Source organism: Cibotium barometz, chromosome 37, assembly GCF_041138505.1.
Source record: "Cibotium barometz isolate CiBa-2024 chromosome 37, ASM4113850v1, whole genome shotgun sequence".
Taxonomy (NCBI): Eukaryota; Viridiplantae; Streptophyta; class Polypodiopsida; order Cyatheales; family Cibotiaceae; genus Cibotium; species Cibotium barometz.
The window spans coordinates 26,665,579-26,671,528 of record NC_141082.1 but is presented as its reverse complement, the minus strand read 5'-3'; the positions used below and the strand labels follow the sequence as shown (position 1 = coordinate 26,671,528).

The following is a 5,950-nucleotide window of genomic DNA, read 5'->3' as shown; positions in this document are numbered from 1 at the left end:
AGCTTATGTGTAATGCTCTATACGTTGTCGTGCTGTGGCACGTCTATGCAGTGAAAGCATGTTCATGGCACAACTTATGTGGAATCTGGGCTTTAGAAGGCCTGTCCGGAACGTGGTTGGCTGCAGATGATATCAGCTACTTGGCATCGAATGTGTGGGGCGCGTCAAAGAAAGAACGGGCACTTGAAGCTTTATTGAAGTGTGTATGGAAGGAAGGACAGAAAAAAGTAATGAGGGGCCATGTGCCATGAGATTGGTGTGAAAAGGAAATAACATGGTTTTTTTTTCTTCCAAATAAATAAAACAAAATTAGAATTTGCATGGCCTACTTCTGGAATGGTGGCGTGGAGGTTTGAACTGCCGCCAACGAGGTTCATCGAGAAGCTGGGGGGGGCTGCAGCAGATAGGCAGCTGGAAGAGAAGGGAAAAAAATGGCCTGACAGAGAGGCGGCAGGTAACCGGGGAACAGGGCCTCCTCGTTGAGGAGGAGAGCCCTGTGTGTTTTGTGTGGGTGCAGCAGCAGATGTGCGCAGCTGTTGCAGGAACACGGGAGGAGTTTTGAGACCTTGAGGTGACTGGTCAGAAATTCATGGAGGCAACAAAAGAGCCGGGGTTGACCTTTGTGCTTGCAAAGTTTGATGGCATATTTGGGCTTGGATTCAAGGAAATCGCAGTGGATGATGTCACTCCTGTTTGGTACAATATGCTGGACCAGGAGCTTGTTTCCGAGCCTGTGTTCTCATTTTGGTTGAACAGAAATGCTGATGATGACACGGGAGGGGAATTGATATTTGGAGGGATGGATGCCAATCATTACATTGGGGAACATACCTATGTTCCAGTCACTCGCAAGGGTTATTGGCAGTTTGACATGGGAGATTTCCTCATTGATGGGGAGACCACAGGTTTCTGTGCTGGTGGCTGTGCGGCTATTGCAGACTCGGGAACTTCTTTGATGGCTGGTCCAACGGGAATAGTAACAGCCATCAATGAGGCGATTGGTGCAACAGGATTAATGAGCTGGGAGTGCAAGGCTATTGTGAGCCAGTATAGTGATACTATCATTGAAATGCTTCTACAACAGATGAGCCCACTGAAAATATGTACACAAATTGGAATGTGCTCCCACATGAAGCAGTTCAGCTCAAATCTAGCAAGTGTGGTCGATGGAGCCCGTGAAGGTGCCCATGGTTTCAGAGCTACTGGGAGGCTCATAGAGGCTAAAATACCATAGGTGTTGTGTTTTGGTGACTTATGTGCACTACTTGTCTCTGGTCTTCACAAAACTCTTTTCCAAAATAATATACTATATGATTGCATTGATGAGGCCATGTGTTGGTGACCTGGTAAGCTTGTACCCATTTGTTTAAATTGAAAAGCTTCTGCTGAGTTATATGTTGTATCTCTTTACTGGGATTTTGGATGAAACTCTCACAGCCAGACACCCAGTGTGTTCCCAGCGACACCGCACACGTCATGACACCTTTGGTGAACCCGACGTGAACTTGCTGGGGTGAGAGTGTGGTGAAATCCCCGTGAACTATGTATGTGATGATTTCAGCATATGTATGAGGTAGAAAACCTTGATGGCCTATGATCTAGAGGGTATTCCTTAAGGGTACAGGCAGCAGAGCCTGTATGATTTGTTGGTATCATTTGACCCAGGTGGATTAGGGAAGAAGAAGGATTACAAGGGCTTATGACACTTGTTCACCTCGAGAGAAGGGGGTGGCAAGGAGCTTGTATAGACTTGTAGTTCTCTCTTAGAACTGTAGAATGGCAACAAGGGCTTGTGACACTCATCCTTCTCGACAGCTGAGGAAGGAGAGGAGCTTGCAATGACTTGATCCATTCTTGCCACTTCAAGGGCTTACGACACTCGACCTTTCTGATAGCTGAGGAAGGTGAGGAGCTTGTATTGACTTGAGGTCTTCCCTACAAGTTGCAAAACAGATAGAATGCTCAAGAACTCATGAATGCCGGAAAGGTGGACACTTCTTTGTACTCTGATTGTCAGGATATCTGAAAGAAACTCTTTGAAAAGCAGAACTAAATGTATGCAATGATGATCTGGATGAATGGTTTGACATAGAGAAAGCCCAAAACATCAGAAGGATATGAATTCCCCAAGCGTCATCCTGATTAAATGGAATGCCAATGCAGAATGTTGTAGAATTGAATGTTCATGGGACCTTAGGTAAGGGCCAAGAAATATACAGTGAGATTGTGCAAAAGGGATTGGAAAGAGGTCTTTCTGTTGGCAACAGTTTGGTTGGCATGTACACCAAATTTGGTTTGATTTCAGAGGCAGAAGAAGTCTTTGGCAAGATGTTGATTCGGGATGCTGTGTCATGGACTGCATTGATTGCTGGCTATTGCTTGCGGCCTTTCAACTCCTCTCTCAAATGCAGGGGCAAGGGGTAGTACCAAATGAAATCACCCTTATCAGCCTTCTTGACGTGTGTGCTAGACAAGCTGTCCTGCTAAAGGGCATGCACCTACATACACTGATATTGGCCTTTGGGTTTGAATCACTACTGGTTGTAAGCAATGCACTTGTCAATCTGTATGGCAAATGTGGCCTTCCTGAGGAAGCGTGGAAGATTTTTATCAGTACACCAGAGAAAGATGTGATTTCTTGGAATGGGATGATTTCAGCATACACTTGTAGTACACAAAGCATGGATGCTCTCAAGCTTTTCAAGAAGATGTGCTAGAGAGGAGTAAGACCAAGCAAAGCCACCTTCACCAGCATGCTCGATGCATGTGCTAACCTGGGCACTCCATCAGAAGCTCATAAGATACATTTTTGCATTGTGAATGAGGGTTTAGAATTGGATCCCATGCTAGGAAATGCCCTTATTAGTGTATATGGTTTATGCAATAGCCTGAAGGATGCACGGGTGATGTTCGATAAGATTGTTAAGCATGATACAGTCACATGGAATGCCATGCTTGGAGCTTATGTACAGCATGGGAATGGCAACGATGCACTTATCCTTTTTCGCCAAATGATTTTCGAAGGAGTGATGTCAAACAGTGTCACATTCATTAGCATTTTTCCTGCTTGCGCTTGCCTCAAAAGACTGCTGATTGAAGGGAGGCAGTTGCATGCCTGCACTCTGGTGGTGGGCAATGGGCTTCTGTCAGAGATGGTGGTACAGAATGCTCTTCTGAACATGTATAGCAAGTGTGATAGTTGTTTGGAAGCACATAACATATTTGTCAACATGGGCTGGCACGGAAACCTAGCTGTCTCATGAATGGATGAGTTACAACTTGCCAGTGTCACTTGCGATCCAAATTCTTGTGGGAGCAGATGAGTAGGGCAAGGAAATGCAAGCCGAAGGGATTGCTGATCAACAACATATTGTGGGATGCACTCATAGTCATGTACACCAAATGTGGTGCAGATGCCATTTATATGCCAAATGCAGTGTGCAGTATGTATGCTTAATGCGGGGGTGTAGCATAAGATATGGTGCAGATGCTGTCCGTATGCCAGAAATAGTGTAGATACAGTATGCATGCTGTAGCAGCATAATATATGTTTGGCTCAAATGCCTTGGTTCCAATAAAGTGGTGATATGCTTGGAATGTGATGGTGAATATGAATGCCAAATTGTGGTGAACAGGTCGTAGCCTTATTGGACACGGTGATCACAAGAAACTGCTACACAACGCGTGAGGAGGGAGCACTAAAGAGCTTCTTGATCTGCAGTGTAGGAGCTTCAAAAAGCCCATCAATCTGTGCTTTATTAAGCACTGCAATCAATCAATTATGGCGGCATGGCATTGGTAGACATGTATGTCCAATGTGCTGCACTTGATCAAGTTTTGAGGCTTGGAAATAGTCATGTGGACTGCACTAAAATAGCAAGTTTTGCTTAATTCTAACATGATGGGGAGCATTCATTCTCTCAGAAAGGATGCAACTTGGCCTCCTAATCCAATATCCTTTTCTTGCATTGTGAAAGAAGTTGGAAGAAGCCAAGAAAAGGGAGGCTGATCTAGAGAATGATTTGGATGAGAATGTGGGTTCAGAGGATGAAGAAGCTGAAGATAACGTGTCAAAATTTGATGAAGATGAGGGTGACATTCAAATCAGTATAAATTTGAATGAAGATTAGCCTATATAGCAACTTGGTGGCACATACCGGAGGATGTGCAGGTTTAGAGGGGGTCGATGTCGTGCTGTGGCACGTCTATGCAGTGAAAGCATGTTCATGGCACAACTTATGTGGAATCTGGGCTTTAGAAGGCCTGTCCGGAACGTGGTTGGCTGCAGATGATATCAGCTACTTGGCATCGAATGTGTGGGGCGCGTCAAAGAAAGAACGGGCACTTGAAGCTTTATTGAAGTGTGTATGGAAGGAAGGACAGAAAAAAGTAATGAGGGGCCATGTGCCATGAGATTGGTGTGAAAAGGAAATAACATGGTTTTTTTTTCTTCCAAATAAATAAAACAAAATTAGAATTTGCATGGCCTACTTCTGGAATGGTGGCGTGGAGGTTTGAACTGCCACCAACGAGGTTCATCGAGAAGCTGGGGGGGGGCTGCAGCAGATAGGCAGCTGGAAGAGAAGGGAAAAAAATGGCCTGACAGAGAGGCGGCAGGTAACCGGGGAACAGGGCCTCCTCGTTGAGGAGGAGAGCCCTGTGTGTTTTGTGTGGGTGCAGCAGCAGATGTGCGCAGCTGTTGCAGGAACACGGGAGGAGTTTTGAGACCTTGAGGTGACTGGTCAGAAATTCATGGAGGCAACAAAAGAGCCGGGGTTGACCTTTGTGCTTGCAAAGTTTGATGGCATATTTGGGCTTGGATTCAAGGAAATCGCAGTGGATGATGTCACTCCTGTTTGGTACAATATGCTGGACCAGGAGCTTGTTTCCGAGCCTGTGTTCTCATTTTGGTTGAACAGAAATGCTGATGATGACACGGGAGGGGAATTGATATTTGGAGGGATGGATGCCAATCATTACATTGGGGAACATACCTATGTTCCAGTCACTCGCAAGGGTTATTGGCAGTTTGACATGGGAGATTTCCTCATTGATGGGGAGACCACAGGTTTCTGTGCTGGTGGCTGTGCAGCTATTGCAGACTCGGGAACTTCTTTGATGGCTGGTCCAACGGGAATAGTAACAGCCATTAATGAGGCGATTGGTGCAACAGGATTAATGAGCTGGGAGTGCAAGGCTATTGTGAGCCAGTATAGTGATACTATCATTGAAATGCTTCTACAACAGATGAGCCCACTGAAAATATGTACACAAATTGGAATGTGCTCCCACATGAAGCAGTTCAGCTCAAATCTAGCAAGTGTGGTCGATGGAGCCCGTGAAGGTGCCCATGGTTTCAGAGCTACTGGGAGGCTCATAGAGGCTAAAATACCATAGGTGTTGTGTTTTGGTGACTTATGTGCACTACTTGTCTCTGGTCTTCACAAAACTCTTTTCCAAAATAATATACTATATGATTGCATTGATGAGGCCATGTGTTGGTGACCTGGTAAGCTTGTACCCATTTGTTTAAATTGAAAAGCTTCTGCTGAGTTATATGTTGTATCTCTTTACTGGGATTTTGGATGAAACTCTCACAGCCAGACACCCAGTGTGTTCCCAGCGACACCGCACACGTCATGACAACGTAAGTCTTATGTAAGCTTTATGAATAAGGTTTATGCAATCGTATGCATAGTAAGGCTTGCAAGCCTTAAGTATAAGCTTGCATAATAAGGCTGCAAGACTTATGCATAAGCTCTATGCATAAGCCATATGCATAAGTCTTATGCATAAGCTCTATGCAAGACTTATGCATACGCTCTATGCATAAGCCATATGCATGTCATGCATAAGCTCTATGCATAAGTCTTATGCATAAGCTCTATGCAAGACTTATGCATAAGCTCTATGCATAAGCCATATGCATAAGCCTTATGCATAAGCTCTA

The 5,950-nt window shown here is 44.9% G+C and overlaps 2 pseudogenes; both read left to right on the top strand.

Annotated features, from left to right (window-relative positions):
• Positions 1-544: 544 nt before the first annotated feature.
• On the top strand, positions 545-1,249 carry LOC147617114 (phytepsin pseudogene; annotated as a pseudogene).
• A 3,453-nt stretch (positions 1,250-4,702) lies between these two features.
• LOC147617113 (phytepsin pseudogene) lies at positions 4,703-5,412 on the top strand (annotated as a pseudogene).
• The last annotated feature ends 538 nt before the right edge of the window (positions 5,413-5,950 follow it).